General features: G+C 38.4%; 1 long non-coding RNA gene across 1 annotated transcript; it reads right to left on the bottom strand.

Moving 5' to 3' along the window:
- Window positions 1-13,687: 13,687 nt before the first annotated feature.
- On the bottom strand, window positions 13,688-19,208 carry LOC142049911 (uncharacterized). The gene is made up of 3 exons (XR_012657931.1): window positions 19,055-19,208; window positions 15,505-15,680; window positions 13,688-14,978 (listed from the first exon to the last, which is right to left on the bottom strand). It is a non-coding gene; the product is annotated as an uncharacterized LOC142049911 (long non-coding RNA).
- Between the last annotated feature and the right edge of the window lie 452 nt (window positions 19,209-19,660).

Raw genomic sequence — 19,660 nt, 5'->3', positions numbered from 1 at the left:
GATAAAATAAAGTACCAAGCTGTGGCTTAGAATCATAGTTTTGAGTAAAAAGAGCAACAGAATTCTTTCAGTAATTAATTGGGACTGAAAAAGCACAGAATCATAAGAGTCAGACAAGGGTATCCTGTAGATATGAATTTTCAATAATACAAACCCACACTTTTCTTTCTTTTCTTTTTACATCCCACTGTACTCAAGCTTAATTTGTGCAGCAATTCACTTTTTGAAGAACTTGAAGGACAACAAAGAGTAAACAGTTTGGAATGTAAGAAAGAGTCTTACCCAATTTTTATTCCTATATGTTCAAGTAACACACTGGTTGATTGAGAGAGATCTTTAACAAAGAGTGAACCGTATCTTTAAATACTTTGTTTGTGGAGAGACACAATCCAGAACCACTGTTTAAAGAAAGTAGCAGCTCAGTGCATGTGTTTAGACAGTCTTGCTGATAGCAAATTAGTGCTGGAATTATATTGCAACTGTGTTCTCAAGTGACTGATTCTACTAAGCATTTGTTTATAGAAATTTAAAATCATCACACTTGAGACCAATGTCTTTGACATGAACATAGTTAATACCATATGGAGATAATTTATTATGAACTTTGTGATATTTGAACAAGCACCACAACCCAAGAAACCCTGTTAAATAGAGCTGCTTGTTTTTTCTTCGGGTGACAATTTAGTTGTGCAATGTGTTGTCATCAGTTGAGATTAATCACAGTAATTACATGCGTTTCACTAAGAACATTATTAAAAATTATTTTAATATAGACCAGGAGAAATTAGTTTCCAAGTCAAATTATATAAACACTGAAACATGGTAAACACTCATCTGAAAGGTAGGTCTTACATGATTTCTGTTTGTTTGGAAACTGCCAAAATGAGGATGATATCATAGACAACTCTGTGGCAAAACTTTATCTACACAAAGATAAATGCTTGACAATTTAATATGAAAAATTGTCTTATTTGGGAAATTAGAGGCTGATTAAGCTAAATAAATTGATCTATCAAAAATCAAAGCATTTACGAAAACAAGCTACAGAAATGATGAGTGGCTTTTTAGTGTTTAAAAAGGCAGGTTATATTCCAGATCCACATTTGGTTTTATCCAGAAGGCTAATTAAAACATGAATTTTTGTTTGGATGTGAGAGCACCAACATCTTGTGTCCTGTGTAAGCAAAAGCTTCTAACATCAAGCATATTGCAAATCATCTGCTAGACCTAGTTTTCCAGTCCCCTACATAGCTCACATTTTGCAAGACTAGATGCCCTCATATGATTTTACCCCTAGTCAGGAAATAAGCTTGCACAGCTAAGGGTCATTTCTGGTTCAGCCTATATGGTACCAGATTTGGATACAGGAATTAAAGTAGCACCACATGTGTAACAATTTTGTGTGCTTCCAAAAAATAAATAGATTGCAGATTAATGAATATAAGAAATACAATAATTTACAGAGCTTTGAAATAAACTAGAGAAAACCGGGAACAGCTCTCCTATGCTGGAGGTGGTCTGAAAGCAGGGATTCAGACTGCAAGGTAGAGGTTTTCTTTTGACATCAAATAATTATTGTAGCATAGGATTCTTCCCTCACCAAAAGGATATAATTTAGCATGGGACCTCATGGGCGTTCTGCACCATTTTAGACTGGAGAGAGCACTGTTCCCATTCTGGGATTTCTTTGTCCTTCAGCCAAGGATTGTGTTGTCATTCAGTAAAAACCTAATTTATTTGAAATCTTATGGGGGAGATTTTTTTTTTTTCAGATGCGTTTCAGGCCTTTGGTCATTTTGTTGCCTCAGCCTCTGTCATGGCTTCTGAGTCTGTGGTCAAAAGTTCACAGCCTTCAGGCTGCTTTGTTGCATTTCAGTGCTGGAAAAGGGAAGCCTGATTCAGCAAGGGCATAAGGAGAAAGGAGAAACAAAAATTAATGCCAGGAGTAGAAAAGGCCTGATAGGAGGGATTAAATCAGTGCCAAAACGTTGACAGCATCAGTGTACAGGACAGGAATGGTGGAGGCTGCCCATGGACGGGGTAGGGTGGACCTCCACAGCCAGGGCCAGTCCCATGACCTTTGCAGCCTCAGCTGGAGAAGTCCTGCTCTGCCTGCCCCCAGCTGGGGACATTGATCCCAAGATTATTTTGTAACATAGATCCTACAAATTTTTTCTTTTTTTAAAGAAACTGAGACAACTGGAAATACTCGCAAAGGACCTACCTATGTTCAAAGTCAAAGAGTTTGACAGTAAGAGTAGAATTCATCTCAAAATTTCAGTCTCCTAAAAAGGTTTTTTGTTAAATTTAAGGTCACCTGCATTCCTTGTGTTGTCACTCATATGGGAAAGACACCTCATAAAAATACATTACTGTTCTGGTTCATTGTCCTATAGCTAGGATTTCTCTCTAGGTTACCAACTTTCAGAGGTTGTCTTTGACTAAGGAACTTAGACAGCCAGCTTAGGTAGACTCTGAACTCTCAGGTAAAGAGGTGTGAGATAAATTCCCTTTCTCAGGATAGGACTGGCCAGAAATTGGTCCATTCTCAGTTTGCAGTGGATGGAGTCCCCTGGCATTGGTGCAGCTCTGTTCTTCTCCAAGCATCTGTTCTAAAATACCTAGTTTATCAAAGAGATAAGCCAACTTTCTGTCCCTCCAAGTGCTTTTCCTTTTGTTTCATAGGTTAAAAAGGTACCTTACCTGGAACATATTCTTCAATTAAATAACAAAAGTCTGACACCTTCTTAAAATAGGTGTCAGCAACATACAGACAAAGAGCTGTATGGGACCCTAAGTCCCTTTTTGATACAGAGGACTATAATTAAGACTACTTTTCAAAGCATTTAAGTTCTTTGAAATTATTAGGCATAATTTCACCTCTTTACTGTGGCATAATTTACCCAGGAGACAAACAAAAGCCTCAGAACACAGATGAACAAACCTGTAAATCATATTTAAGGGTAGAGTTCCTAGAACCAAGAAAGAATTATAACTCTTCAGATATCATCTCTGCAATGAAATATCAAGCTTCATAACTATGTATGCAACAAATAAGCCTTCTGTGTGTAAACACAGTCTTTTTTTACCCCAAATTCTAAACTCAAAACTATTATGAGAGTTAATAAGCATGAACATTTTAAAGGTGACAAAATATATAAACCTCATTCATGCAAGGTGGCAAACTTTGCTTTGCTCTAGAAAACAATCATGAGATTGCCTTTAAGTATGTCTGTAGTTCCAGTGAATTGAATGGTATTCCTCAGGTTCCTGATGAAGTTATGAATGTGGAAAATTAAGGACAAGCTTAAGTGCTCAAAGATGCCACAGTACCGAGTATATTCCAGAAACAGAATCTAAGATGCACTCACGAGTATCTTTGGCTTGAAATTTTACAAAGGAGAAGCTAACTGTAGCTAAACTGATTAGACCATACATTCAGACAAACAAAAACCCATTGTCAGGTGAAAAATAGAAGTTTAAATCCCTTCCTGACCTCTTCCCATGTCTCCCACCACCTTATTTATTCACTACATGCTTTAGAACATGAGTCCCACCATGAGATGTCTGAAGGACCCCACAGGATGCATTCATGTATTGTTTTCTATAAAGAAACAAATATGTGTTTACAGTTTAAATTCTTTGGAAATGGGGTAATGGTTTCGAATGTGATCATCCACACTGATGCTGGCTTTACCTTCAGTACAAATTGGAAATATAAGTAGCCCTATCTCACTTTGTCCAAAATTAGGAAGCTGATGTTTATTGTTAAATCTAATAATTTATCAGCCAATAGGTGGCAGTGAAAGTATTTAACATTTATCTACTACTTCTATTTTCTTTTAGGAGAATTCACATTTCCCTCAAGTAAATAGACTATTATACTCACGAATTAAAAGCCAAGACACATATTGAATTTTGTCATTAAAAATATTAAGTACTTCTAAATAGTTGGAGAACTGTTGAAAATTTAAACAATTTGTATCTTTGTTGAAACCAATTCTAAGGCAGGAGATCCTTTTGAGATCCTGGGACCAATGACATTCCAGGGAGTATCTTATTATGTAGTTTAACTGTAAATATCTGGGGAACTGTAGCATTCCAGGAATTGGCTTATACTCCAGCGTTTGCATGCTGCACGTCAATTTGTAATTTTTTTCCAGTTTCTTTCATTTTTGCAATCCTGTGAGGAAAGAAAGAAGATTTTATATCAAATATAATGTAATTTTTCATCGCTAGTGTTCACCTGAATTTTATTAGGACAAACTTTACAAGCAACCTCTTCATTCTCTGTGGTAAACAATCTCATAAAGTATTCTACGAATAGAGTTAATGAGCCATTTCAGATCAGACTTCCAAAGGTACGTGCCTTAACATATTCATAAAAAAGCAAACTTTCCATGTTAAGTTTTTGCTAACTTTAAATACTCTTTGAGTAAATGTGATTTAGAAGATATTAAGTATCAGTGTTCTGATTTATACTGAGTATAACGCAGTTGTTCTCTGAGCATCATGTTCCATACCTGCATGTAAACTTCCTCCAAGCCTTTTATTGAAAGATATGCCAAGATGGTGAAGCAGGAATGACTTGTTCTGAAAAAATATAACATTGTGTTGCAACACAGAACCTAGCTATTCCATTTTCAGGCTGCTTCTCTACCACCTCTGTATAAAAAATTGTCGTAAGAACAAATATAGGCCATATAGTTTTCAGCTATAGCAAATAAAAATGTGGGAGGGTTCAGTGTACTGATATCGACTACAATGTTACAGAGGACAAGAAGCAAATAGCATCAAAATAGAAGTATATTGGAAAAAGGATGGTATGTAGGGATAAACAGTAACTTCCATGGTGCTGTTTAGTGCTTCCTTGCTTGGTACTACAGTACGTTCTGAATAATGTTACCGTTTGCATCAAAGGAGAGAAATCCACCACATCATGTGTCAAAAGAGTATCTATATTTTGCTTACATTAAGAGATCTACTTGTGAGAGATTTTAATTTACTCAGCTGTACCTATGCGCCTTAATTGCAAGTAACCAGGATCTTTTCATACATTCCCGCCTTCATCATTCTCTGCAACCAGGAAAATTAAAGTGCCTTCAAATCACAGAGCAGTAGAACATAATAATTTAATGTTACAGCACTAGGCCTAGGCAAGCTATAAGACTTTCCAGCTTTACCTGAATCGGTTCTGGAGACTTATGACACTGCAGTTGGTCATGAGAATGGATGTATCATACCAGAAAGTATTTCAAGTTAAAACTCAAACCACTAATATAAAGTTAGGCATTGTTTTCTCTGTTCAGGAAGCAAAGTGAGGAACTAAATCCAAACCAAAGAAGTCTAAGCAAGGATGTGTTCTCCATTAACAATACAACTGAAAATGTCATCATTTTCAGGTTAGCTGGGATATGAATGGTTATGAAAAAAAGAAAGACCAATATTCTGGCTATGAATGTTTGCCCAGGTTACTCCTATTACACAAGTTCTGTAATCTAATATTAAAGAGAGTACCTTTAAGATATAAACAAAAAGAGAAATATGATGAATGAATTCATAAATATTTTAGGAAAGAAAAGTGTGGAATTTTACTGACATCTCTGTTTATGAGTATCTGCATAACCACAGCCTGGTCACAAAAGATAAAATTAAGTTTAAAAATTGCATGTCTTGAAAATATCATGTCTTCTTTATTAACAATTTGCTACTAAATAGCTTTTTTATTTTTTCCAGATCATACTCAAAAAATCTACCAACTAAATTGAACATTTTGGGCTGCTTTCAGATATTGTCTGCTATTATTGTTATTTATTTACAAGTTTGTGGATCAGATATTATGAGAACCATACGCATTTCCAGTTACTTTAGCACCTGAGTACTTGCCAAGAGATATTTGAGTAGAATTTTAATAGATAATTAAAAAAATTAGAAAAAGCTAATGACATAAAGTCCCCCTCAAGTTTTTTAAATAAGTGAGATACAGTATTTCACAGGACTGTGTTCACAAGAATATCCAAAGTCCTGAGCCCTTAATGAAAACCCACAAATCATGCCCTGTAAGCTACACAGAATAATTTTCATGAGAGATGCAATAAGCCAGAGACCACCACACTAACAAGAGGATCAGCCATCAGCTGTGGCTGATATAGCCACTGATTGTCATGGACACAAATAAACACAGGTATTTCAATAAAAAGAAGGGAATGAGTTGGTTTTCTTTATATTGTTAAAGCATATGATGGTATTCAAAACAATAGGACCAGTGTTTTATTCAAAATCATAAATTTACTATACAACCTTACAATTTAGACCTAGTCACTGGAGCTATTTCAACCGTTTTCAACAAAATGAAATCCAGTTAACATATGCTGCTTTTTAAATCCTCCCTATCTATCAATATTTCTTAAAGAATTTACTAATTTTGCTAGTTTTCCTATGATATGAATGCATTTGCACAAATGGCACTCTGTGGAGCTTCTGCTAAAGTACTGTAATGTGCTGGTTTTCCATAAGTAAATCTCCGTGGTAACTAACAGCAGTGTAACGCAGCTCAGGGCATTCCCTCTTAACATCACAGATTATCAAACACGCAGCAGCCTCCTAAACTTCCTTCAGTCCTCTTATTGAACATCACGATAAGGCCTCATAAAGCGTGGCAGATTCTGAAGAAATTGATGTGCAAACTTGCCCAGTTCCATACAGGTAATACCTACAGAATTCACAGAACTGTTTAGTCTTCCCAGACATCCTCCTTCCCAGACATCTATAAGCATCTGAGCAACAAAGGACCAGTATTCTGAATGTATACTGAGGTTTGCCTGGAATGGTGGTCAGACACTGGATGTATTTATACAGCTGCTTGCGCCTCAAAATACATGCATCTTAGGCTATACAATTCACCCTGATGGGCCTTGGGGATCCTTTCAACCGTAATTCTTTGTTCATATGGATTGTGTCATTTAATCCCAGTATGTCTGAGGCAGGTTGTAAACAGTGAATTCCTGAAGATGATAATCCATTATTGAACTTGTTATTTGATGTTGTTTGAATGTTAGATTAAACTTTTTATATCTCTATAATTGTTTCTTTCTTTGTAAAGAAGTTCTAAACCCAGAGCTGATATCTTATGCTTAACTTTAGCATAGGATCCTGGCCCAAAATTGATTGTCCCCTAAAAATCAACTCCTATTGAAGATGTTATTTCTGTTCTACTCCATTTTCATGTTCGTATAAAGCAACAGGATATGAAACTATTAACCAGGGATCAGAACTCAGGATCTGTAATTCTTGTCTTGTCATACTTGCAGAAAGCACCACAAGAAAACTCAAGGTGGGACAGCAACCTGTTTATATTTACTTTGGATCAGTATAATAGGAATGAATTTGTCATATATAAGTAGAAAGGTTATGGTATTTTTTTTTCCACTTACAAGTAAGCCTTTTGTACAAAGCTCCATCAGGATAAAACGACTCCCAGCATATACTTTCTTTACATTTGCTGTGCTGGTGGGATAACATGTAGGAACCACAACAGTAAATGATCCTGGATGTAAGTCCTGGATGTAAATTAGTTAGAGGTGGTTTTTGTTTGTTCGCTTTATTTTTTTTAAAATTTCTTTTTCTTCCCCCTCACCTCGGACACTCCCTTCCCCCTCCCCCCGCAAGTAAACTAACCAACTGTAATTGGGCTTGGATGCTAGTTTAGAAAGTCTGAAGTCATTACCAGTTCTTGGATATTTGTACTACAAGTAGAAGTCTTCTAGCTAATGAAGGAAATCAGATCTTTCTATAAGGAAGCCAACAAGGTGCTGTCTAATGGGGAGACTTGTTAAAACTCTCATTGAAACATCGCCTGGTGCTAAGTGAACAGGCTTGGCAGTGATGAATTAGAGACAGTAGCTATTGTAACCTGCCATGGCTGTTTATGATGGGATGATCATGCTAATACACAGAACTACTAAGGAGAACTATTGAGTCTCCATGTAACTGCCAAAGATGAGATTTCCCCTTATGCTTCCTTGCATGCATCCACTTTCTAATTAGTGATGGGAAAAATTCAAAGCAATTTGGGAATCAGCTGAAACACAGATAAATAACATGCAACAAAACAGTTGTTCATACAAAGGGAGACAAGGTCAGCAAACAGCAAGGCCAGTGCACCTTAAGCTAAAAGTATTTGCTTTCACACAAACAGTCAACAATCATTAGGGCAATGAGGGTCCCTCTCTAAGACTGCAGTATTTCACTGAACCCGACACATCTGCCTTGGCTCTGTTCTAGTAGTTGCCAGCCACACTGAGAAGGACCCAGTCTGTGGCAGACACCGGTTGCCTCCATCCTCATCTTCCTGTCTCTTCTTCCCCTCACTATTTTCACCTTCTCTTGACTAGTCTTAACGTTTTTCTGCAATGACACTGCTTAACACTGCAGAGCAGAAGCTGTGCCATTTCAATCAGAAAGTGACTACTGCAACTGTTGGGTAGTTGAAAGGTTTGGAGGGAGAAGGCGTCAGAATAACCAACTCTGAATAGGACCATGTAAATGGAAAAAAGGAGATCCCACATGGTGTCCAGAGCTAAATGGGAACACAAGCAAAAGAAGGTGAAAGAAGAGAAGATAATTATTCTCCAGTTTTGTTTTTTTTTTTAAGAAAAAAAAGGAAAAAAAAAACCCTCACCCTGTTGTATAAAACATACATGTTTATAAAATGATTCACTTAAGTATATTTTACCTTTTCATTATAAAGCTCCAGACTATTTCTCTGTTTGCAATGGTAATAGATGCAAGGGTTGCAAAACTAAGCCCTGACAAGTTGGGAAATGCCAGAGTCAGTCTCTTACTGGAAGCACATTATGATACAGATTCTTCCATGCAATGATCCCACTTAAGACAAGATTCCTCTGAGGGTGTAGTGTTCCATTACTCAGTGCATTGTTTTCTACTCTTTGTTCAAAATAGACAAGCAACTGGGCAGGCAGTTAATGAGTGAGTCAAGACTTGATCTCAAGTTCATTCTCAGCAATTCTGTGAAACTTACAGGATGTGATAAGGGTGCTTTGACAAATAAGATATCATAGATCTCTAAGGGCTTCAGAGCAAGCTCACACTTGTTGTTGACTGAGAGTCCAGATACTCCCAGTGACCACAATTGAAAAACCAGGTTTCACTGACTTGCCTAAAATCACACTGTAGTTCTAAGGCCAGCTGCGTTAATTTTTCCTGTCCCCTGTCTTGTCACTGCATATCTTCTAAGTTGAGTAATAAATAAGGCAAAAGCAGCTTCCTGTATGTTGTAGTTCTCAATCACACTGACAATTCACATGGCTTACTAGGAGTACTGAATGAAAGAGATATCCCACCAAAGCAAAACACGGTAAGCACACAAAACAAAACTGCATCCTAATACGTATGCATCTGGTTAAGGCTGCAAAAACCACCAAAATCCTATCACTTCCTAACTTTCCAGAACTTGACTTCGCTGTCTTAGTGAGGAATGTGTTTTCTGATTTAAAAGAAAAACAAAAATCAAGGAACCATTAGACATACTCCTGATGTTCAAGAGCGTGAAAGAAAAGACTGGAAACTCATCCATGGCACAGCCTGCTATTCATGGACATACAAAGTATCACTGATTTTTCATCCAGCTTGTTGATCTACATTACAGACACAAGTTATGCCAGTAGGTTTTACCAATACTTGCTGGGAAATGGCACACTTAACGCAGAGGTCTGCTCTGGTGCCAAGTGTCAAGTTGCCTGTTCCATATTGAGTTACTAGAGCTTCACACGAACACCACTGCAATGCTTTTACTTGTTTTTAACTTGAAAGAATGATGCAGTTTTCTTCAGTCTTATTCTAGGAAATGGCCATACACTGTTTATTGATGGTTTTCAGAGAAAGTCAGGCTAAGGCAAATCTCTCAAATGGAACATTTCACCCTAAATGATTAGAACCTGGTGAGCTTGCGAGAAATTGAAGGCAAGCTCTTGAAATGTGTGTGTAACTTAACTTGGTAAGATGTTTCCAGGCTATTTTGTGGCCTGATAAAAACTTGTAGGCACAAAAGTAATTTAGAACCTGAATTTTTATCTCATCCATGTATCAGCAGGTTTTTTTATTCCGTGGGGGAATGTATTCTTCATACATATTTGTAGCAGAATCTAGAATTTCCACACTACTGTTGGACAATAGAAACAAGTAATCCTCCTTAGAACCAGTCCAAAAAGAAACTGGCACATAGTAACATCCATCATAAATAATGAATGGACCAATTTCAAAGTGTAATATTACATCAGTATTCACACTTTTTGAATATTGATGTAAATTGGTTTAAATTGACCAGATGCTCTGAAGATGGCATAGACAGGTGCAAATTATTTCTCTCCTGTCAGCAAATCCCATTAGTCTTTAGAAGAGATGCACTATAAGGGAAAGCAGCTGCTTGTTCCCCTTAGGGACTGCAGAGGAAGGCACCTCTAATGTCCCCTGGGAATTTCACAGAAGTGCTGTGTAGGGGAATAGACAGGGATCGGCGACCGGAAGATCACGGGATGTGACGGAAAGATAGACTCCTCCCCATAGGAGTGGCAGGAACAGGAAGCGCAAGAGCTATATAAGCGTGTGACGCAGCTAAATAAACGGACATTTTGTATCCATCACATTGATGTCTGTGCATCACTGTCCCCAGGGTGGGTAGAGCCCTGTGTCCCGGAGATGCGGCCCAAGATAAGTTCTCCCATAGAAGCGTACAGCAACAGTGCTGAAAATGCAAAATAAGCTTGGGATCAAATCGTTAATCAAGACTTTACCTTGACTGACTACACTTTTTACTACCCATTCCTCAGTACAATGATCCTCTCACAGGATTATCTATGCTCTGTCCCTTTTCTGAGGCCTGTGATTACGTCTACAAAAGTAAATAAAAGAGGCTGGAGCCATTTTCTAACCCTGCAGCTAGGTGACGCCCTAGATCACATTCATTCCAAAAGGAAAGAGAAGCAAACCTGCCAATTTTCTGAAATATTTTTATTTGATTTAAAATATTGACAGTCATTGTGCTAACAATTACATTATACATGTATTCACACCCTAGTGCTTGATTCCACAAGGTAATTCTGGTTTATTTACTGATATAAGCAAAGCCTCTAAGAACACTGAAGACTTCCTCTTGAAGCCTGACTACTTTTCTGGTTTTCATCTGCATATCCATCCTAAGGGCTTTTCACCATTTCTTTGTGAATCAGTGACCAGTTTTCCAAAACAGGCTTCTCCTCTTTCCTTGATTTTATAGGATCACAGATGACCCTGCTTAGAAAGCAGTCTTCTTTCTAGGTGTACTTAAGTGTTGACTCTAAACCCAGCACAAAAACGTAATTAATTTGTGGTATGAGTAGAGCTGCAATGTAGTTATGCTTTTATGCTAATTTTACAATATTCTTATGCTACAGAAGGGATTGCACTCTATATAGTGTTAGGGGGATAGCTGGCCTTTAAAACACTAATATCTAAGATAATACATGGGGCAAGGGAAAGAATAATAGTGTGGAGATTGCTGAAGCAAGAAAACAAGATCAGGATCAAACACAAGAACTAAACAAGGTAAGCAAGGTAAGGGGAAGGAGTAAGGCCACATTAATAGGAAGGGACTACCATGCAGTACTGGAGCTCTGGTGCTAACAGGGAAAATTAAAGCTCTTTGCCCCCACCCCCGCCCCATCTTTGACAAATTATCAACCTTGTAACCCTGTAATTTTTATAGTATTTTCCACCTTCCCCTCCACCTTAACTTGCATGTAACAATTGTTTTACACTTGAGAGATTATATAGATATCTTTAATATAAATTGCCCCTTTCTGACTCCATGACTGAATATGCATTTTCAGTATTAGTTTCTAGGTCAGGTTTGATCTTGTTTTGCATGCAGGATTTGTTAGATACATTCCTTTGATTCCTTTCTGAAAATCCATGAATACAGTAAATGATCAATTGATCTTTTCTTCTTTTTACCCCGAGCCGTGCCTGTTTGTGACAAAATTATTTCTTTATTTTCTCTCTGAAAACATGGTTGTCATTAACCCTTAAATGAATGCATACTTCCTTTTGCTAATAGAAGTGGCTATATATTGTGTGAAGGCATGCATGCAACATGCACACATGGAAATCAGATTCAAACAACAATAGTACCATTTGCATCAGTTTGCTAAGGATTTTGAAGCTTTCCAATTTGCATAACTTAGTGGAAATAGGGCATAAATCAGTTCTTCTAGTTTGTGAAGCTCTTCCTGTGTGTTATGGGATCAGCAGCTTCCCTTCTGCATTCCATACTGAAAACCAGCTCAGTAAATGAGAGTATATGGCTGTATTTGCAAACAATTACAAATACACAGGGTAGAGTCACCCTCCCACCTTGCTGAGTGTGACTTTTCTGTACGACTGTCTGATATTCAGGCAAATTCAAATAAAAACTGCTATTGCTGTAGTAGCCATTCAGCTTCATAAAACATTCTATTTACATGTGGCTTCAGCCAAGACGCGGGCCAGGCTTACAGGTTTATAGAGAAACAGAAATTGCTAGAACTGGCAGTGTAAATAGAAATAGCAGAAGGACGTAATACTATGAGAATAAATATTGGAAATGCAGCTAGAAAACTGGATAGGGGCAAGTAATTTTAAATCTTTTCTCCTCTGCAAATATAAAAGCTTGGAGTCTTCTGTCTGTGATGTACGTAGCTTAAACCTTCCCTGTCATTCAGTACAGCTGCCACTGAAAAGGAACTATAAAAAACTAGTTGATTCAGAGAGCAAATGTGTGAAATTTAAGTAAAGAGTTTGGGATTTACATTTTTGGGAGGTCAGAAGCCAATGCAAGAACACTAGTGAGTGGCTTTCCCCCAGTGATCTACTGAAGTCTGAAGTTCCCAATCTCTCTAAAAGCTACCATCAGTCAGATTCTCTGAGATCATTCACTGAGGAACTATACCACATCCTTTCCTAGGCTGTGTGATCTGTTGCACTGGGGTGATACATCCACATGGAGTTAACAGGGAGAGAGGGAGGGAGGGTGAATAACATGCCGTACAACATGCTACCTGCCATCCTAACAATGCTGCAATAGACCAGTGTGATGAAAGTGCATTTGAGTTTCATGCCAACAGATTGCAAAGAACTGATGTAGCTATCTTTGCATTGAGAAACATTCAACTTTCATGTCCCAAAAATCTGGTACTCCTTTGTAGCTGAATTTATGGGCAGCACGGATGTGGAGTAGGGCTTAAACTCGCCGTGGGGAAAACAACTTTGGGAATCACTGGGATTTCTAAGTGTAATGGCTTAATGGCTCCCCTATCATTCTCATAAGTAAAACTGATTGTAAATAAAATAAAATGTAAAGTAAGCAAAACAAAGACATTCAACAATATCTGTAGCTTTTTTCTTCCCCCTGCCACATTTATAAGGGTTCTGCTCCCCCAAAACCCAATGTAATCCGTCATAAGCAGTCATTAGCAAAGGAGCATCTTATTGTCTGGAAGTATTTCACTGAGATCTGCTGACAACACTCCCTCCTAACATGTATAAGGTAGGTTTTATACTGGATGAGATCTCCATTGCTGTTGTCTTCCACCCGAGACCATTCCATACTGAGGTGGAATCCCACACCAGAGAGTGAAATTCAGGAATAAACACTGGAGGCTCAAACCAACTTTAATTATAAAAATAAAAAATGTGGAAAGAGGAGGTGTCTTTCAACAGCTGTTGCTATTTCAATGTGAAAAGTTCAAAATAAAATTTAACAAAGGCTTAATTTTTAAAATGGTGAAAGAAGAATGTATCAAGCCAAAGGGGAAAAAATCTGGTTTTAAGTAAAAGTCAAATTCACTAGATGATAACTGGAAGTGGCACACTGCTCTTCTAGTGTTTAAGGAGAAACTGATCACAGATTTGTAAGAAATTAAACCAGTCATATGAACAGACAAGCAGTACAGTCATATGGTTGGAAAGATTAGTTGATATAATTAGAAAATGAGATAAACCAGATACCTAAAACAGAAAAATACAAAACAAAAAAAAATAAAAATCTTTCTTTGAAAACTCATCATGTAGAAACAATACACTTATAGCCCCCTACCCAAAATAAACAGGCAAAACAATGATCAAGTAACAGAGGAAGATCACAAAAATTGGGAGTAAGAAGCATGAACAAAGAAAATTTTGCATCCAGAAAGAAGAATAATGTCTTTAGCTATTAATTTATCCAGCCCCTTAGACATAGTTACTCAGTGTAATAGCTTTTGTACAAAACTATACTGAACACATTCTTAAACAAATAGAACCTCCTATATCAGTATGCCATAAGTGCTCAGTTACAGAAACAGCATGAATGGGAGCACTTCAGCAGTGACACTCGGGGCTGTGTTCATAAGCCAAGAAAAGCTACAGCTGAAGGCAAATTACAATTTGAAGGCATGCCCGCCTGCTCCCTCCGCTCCAGCTCCATGATCCAAGCTGTGAGGGAGGAATAAAATTAAATAAAAGGCCCACAAGCAAAAGGTGCAAATGCTTCATTATTTTTTCAGGCAAACCCAAAAGTCACGTACTAATCTCAAACATTTTCTGTGAGAGAAAGGATCTTGAACTGGCTAGGGAATTAAGAAGTATGACGGTAGGGGGTTTTTTGAAGCCTGCACTACTTATATATTTGCACTCCATATAAAGGAGTGTATAATCAAGGTCAGGACCCAAGTAAAGGGGGTGGAAAATAGTACAGCACTGTGGAAGCACTGTGGAAAATAGTACAGCATTAGACAGAAACCTGCCATGAAGGCAGACACCTACCAGAGATATCTAGCACACACAGGAACTGCATAAGGAGCCAACTCTTCCAAGGGATGGAATTTTCTTTTCCCCACCTACAGTCCCTTCTGTAAATAACTTCCTCGTGATGTTAAAGCTGTCATGGAGCTGCACACTGTGGAGGTCTGTGGGGAGAAAGGATAACTCAAGATAATTCTGTATTCTTTTGGTATTGTAACTCGAACACTGGCATTTGATATAGATGGGATTTTTAGCCTTCAGACTGGCCAGATTGCACATATGAGAACCAAACTAGTACCAGGGCGCAGCAAGGGATGTCTGCTCCCTCAGGGCTGTGGAGCCTGGAGTCATATTGGCCCCAGTATTTGCTCTCCGACTGGGGCTGGCCTCGTTGGGCAGGGTTGCTAATAGGCTCTATAGACAGCCACAGACAGAATGAGTGATGAATTAGGGCTGGGGTCTATCCACGGAATCCATCCAGAAAACAGGGTCAGAAGCAGGTCTTAGCACAGGTACAGCTACCTCATAGCTTAAACCTATACTGCGAGCCCCAGCCTGAGCTTCAGTGAAGATCCCAGATCAATGGGCAGGGTGTGGGACCCCAGGTGAGGCTGGTCAGGGCAGCTAAGGCCTGTTAGTACCCTCAGGGGCCTGACAGTAAGCATTAATCCAAACTTAATAAAAACTTGCCAGAGGAACAAAGGTCATTTGAGTTTTTCACAGCTCCAGACCAGCCATTGCAGGCACCAGATCTGCAAGGCAGCTCACTGTGTTCAGTCCTCTCATACATTCCAAGTGCTTCCAGACTGTATGTTCTTCCATAGCTTCTGCAGTAAGTCACAGTCTACACAACAGGCTTGTAAAACCTGGATGTAAAACAAAGGTATGGAGTTACTATATGAAAAGTCAGACTTTTCACTTAACAGTTTTCACAGTCAGAAAAGTAGGAGTGGGAATGCACAGATGCTAGAACTGCAAAAAAGAAAAGGGAATCTGTCTCTTCCTGGCTGTCTGTGGTACGCCTTGCTTCTCCAGGCTGCAAGAAATGGAGGAGGAGGCCTAAGCATAGACCTAAAGAGGAGACAAAATCCAAGTCTAAGACTCAGTGAGGGAAAAAAATGGGAAAAAATTAATGGATGGTGGAGGACATTGTGGTACAGGTCTTGTAGAGAAGAAAACAGGACTGGAGGATATCCCAGATGGGAAAGAAGAAAACAAGAAAAGGACTGGCAATTAATAGGGCTTCAGGGAATGGAGCTGCTGAGCTGAGAAGAGTATATTTGATAACTAAAAAGGAGAAAGAATGCAGGTACAGTCAGATTAGGTTCACTAAAACTAGACTAAAAATCAAGGATCACGCTAAGCAGACAGACACTGGGCAGCCTCCAGGGCAAAGTAATGTTATTAAGTGTCTGTTAATACTTCAGAGCTAAACACCAATGCTGAAGGGCTGGTGTGCCCCATTGCTCACTCCAAGTTCGCGTTTACCCCAGTACAGATCCAAGGCAAGACCTGGGTGCGCACCAGACACACCTTGGCCTCCTTGGCAGGAAAGCCAGCCATCTCAGTAGGGCAGGAGCTGCAGCGAGCACAACAGTTTCCCATGGCCTTCACCATCGAGGAACCAGCCCTGCACTTGCAGCTATCGTGCTGGTAATGAAATTTCTGTGCCTGGACTCATTTCTAAGGCAAACCTTTGTTATTTATCAAGCAAGCTACAAATATTTTTCTAAGATCTGAAAAAGAGGAGGTCTGCACCTGTCCTTGTATCCAAATTGTCTCTCCTTGTGTACAGAAGTCAAACCAGTTTTACAAGAATGTTCCAGAGGTGTTGCCTTGCAACACAAAGTTACACATTACCTGTCCTTCAACAACCCTTTCCAAAGAGACAATACACACTACTACATATTTGCTCTGTGTTTCTTTGCTCAGCATTTCCTCTGATCCTTTTGCACTCTACAGTTTGTTCTTTTTCAGAAGACGGGCACAGAGTCCACCTCTTTCCCATCTCCTCTTGATGAAGCATCTGAAAATATGTTTTATATTCTTTAAAAAGTTGCTTTTGCTTATCTTTTACCTCCCCAGAATAAGGCAAAATTCCTCAAAGACTACTATTTTCTTTGCCCATATTCTTACATTTTATTTGATTTTGAATAGTGGCTCCATAAACCCACTTCTATGGTGTTAATGGATTCGATCCATTGTGCCTATCTCTCTGTCCATCTTTATCTCCCATCCATATATATGCATATAGATGTATATTTATACATGTACCCTCTCCTCCACAGTCTCTTATAGTATTTACAACATCATACAATACCATTATTTTTGGCTAAATATTTTAATTGTCTGGTTTCAATTGAACCATACTGGAGCAGGTGAAAGGATCAAGGTTCAAGGATACTAATCTGTAACTTAACTACAAACTTAGCTGACCTAATTTTATGTTTCATATTTGTATTTCTGGTACTACTACATCTGGAAAGTAGCAACCAACCATCTGAAATCAACACAGAATAAAGCTTGTTGTTCTTAAATACAGTATCATCTGTGTCACAAAAATCTGCTTCAAAGTTGTTATAAGAGCAAGATATTAATAGCCATCACTGTCTTTGGCAGTTTGATTTTATGTTGTGGCTTCTGCAGCGACAGACCATATCCTCTGAGAGAGGACTGTCACGCCTTGTGAAGCAGTTTTTCTGAGCAGGCTCACCTAGTTCCAGTATCAGACTCCTGTGTCGTCCTGCTTCATTTCTAACCCATGATGAAAACAAGCTTTCTGTTACCACAGTCTTTTCGTCTTTCATGTCTGCTTGTAAATCATGCAGGTGAAACTGAAAAAGAAAAGTTTCTGAAATCCAGAAGCCTTTTCTAACTTCTTTTTCATAGTCTTTCAAAACTCATGACCTTTTTCCACCAAACCTGGTCTTCCTCAGGAAAAAGAAACCGATGTGTTTCCTTCCTTGCAAAGAGTACAGCTAGAGATCCTTTTTCTGCTTCTGCACACTGACACTCAGCTTCAGTCCAAGCTTTGGAAACATGTTACCAGTCTCAAGTGATCACCCTGCCTTTGTACAAGCGTGCCCCCAAGGCCCTGCTTACAAGCATCAGGTGACAACTTTGTCTGACACTTATTGTACTCGAATATCAGGATAGTTGCCTTCTGTTTGAATTGTGTAAGAATTTCAAACTCCATGCTTTGATTGATGCAACTCCTACATGTTCTGCACTTTTACTAGTTAAGAAAGGCCTTTAAGTAAGCAACTGGATGAGGTAAAAACTTTCCCCAAAACATTCTCTTCCCAAGAATTTTTGCACACCATTTTCTTTCTAAAGGTCAGGGAATCACCTCTACCTTATAGAGATTGAACTGTATCCCGTAACAAGACACTTCTCCTAGTTCTGTGGTTTCTTTAACCTTACATATGTTGTGTTCTAAATCTGCAACATGAGACATTTTCAGAGCTTATCTGAATGTCTCGTTATATTCCTGTATTGTTTCATCTTCCATTAGACCATCCTCTGTGTAATACCTTATAGCTTTCACTGTTTATATATTTTGGGCCTGTACTTCAGGTACAAAGCATAACTCCAAATGTAAGCTGGCAGAGCCACAGTTCCCCAAAGTATTAAAAGCTTACAAACTTCTTTTTAAGGAATAAAAATTTAATTATCACAATCAATGTAGAATATTGAACTCTTTTTTTGCCACATAATTTCTTTTTTAATATCTAGGGGTTGATTTTTTTTTTACCATAGTTGTTCAAATTCTTTGTGATCATCTCCTGCCATTGAAATCTAGCTACTGAAGAATGAATCCATTAAGCATGCTCTTGAACTCTCTCTAGAATCCAAACGTAACCAATCTATCTAAATTATCATTAAGATTGAAAGGTTTCTTTTGAGCATGGTAGGACAATTCTTATTACATGTATTCCTGTATAATTGGGTTCTCTTATCTGTTTCATATTCTGCTGATGTATTGCCTCTTCTATTAAAGATGTCTTGGAAAGATATTTTATGTCTCTAAGGATTTCTGCCCTACAGCCTACAGTCTTTAAAAAAAAAAAAGAATGTCTGATCTCTTGGCCTCGATATTTCTTTTTCCACAATAATTATGAAATCTATCTTATCAAGGTCTGATTTATCTCTACACCTAGCTAAAATCACCCAAAGTAGGAATGATTCCTCACTTCCCAGTCTGAATTTTAGTATGTTGCACAAGGCCAGGACTACTCACCATATTTCTTACTGTGTCTCCAGACATAGCACTGGTTGCTTCCCAGGGTCCATGTATGTTCAACGTAATGTTCAGTTTTGGAGCTGTAGCTCTCTTGAACAGTCTCCATCAATACATTTGCTATGTTTTCTCCTGCTGCTGCTGCTCTTTGTGTGCAGAAAAGGTGTGTTTCATTACTTTGTAAACACACGGTGTTCCACTAAAACTTTGATACCGCTCAGCTGGCACTCCAGTTGCTTATCAGGCCTGCTGGGCAGAATCAGAATCACCTCCCTCACTCCCAGCTGAGCTCCCTAATAACCCACTACAGTCAAGCTTTCTCTTATCTTTTCTCTTTTATGTTGAATAGCTCAATTTTAAGAGAAGAGGTAAAGAGTCCATTCACCCAAGAGATCTTAGAATCTACTATGAAGGTGATACACTCTATGTTTCAGTCCATATGACCATCAATAATTATTTCCTTAGATGGACTAAATCCCAAGGGAATAGAAACACTGGACATTTCCTATTATTCCCTACTATTATTTCCTATTATTTCTTGCCTCCTTAAAAGAGGAGGAAGATGTCTAGTTTAAGACTGAACCCTCCTCTGGAAAGGTTAAATTT

This window comes from Phalacrocorax aristotelis, chromosome 1 (assembly GCF_949628215.1).
Source record: "Phalacrocorax aristotelis chromosome 1, bGulAri2.1, whole genome shotgun sequence".
NCBI classification, from domain to species: Eukaryota; Metazoa; Chordata; class Aves; order Suliformes; family Phalacrocoracidae; genus Phalacrocorax; species Phalacrocorax aristotelis.
The sequence above is the reverse complement of the archived record's forward strand: the minus strand, read 5'-3'. Positions and strand labels throughout refer to the sequence as shown.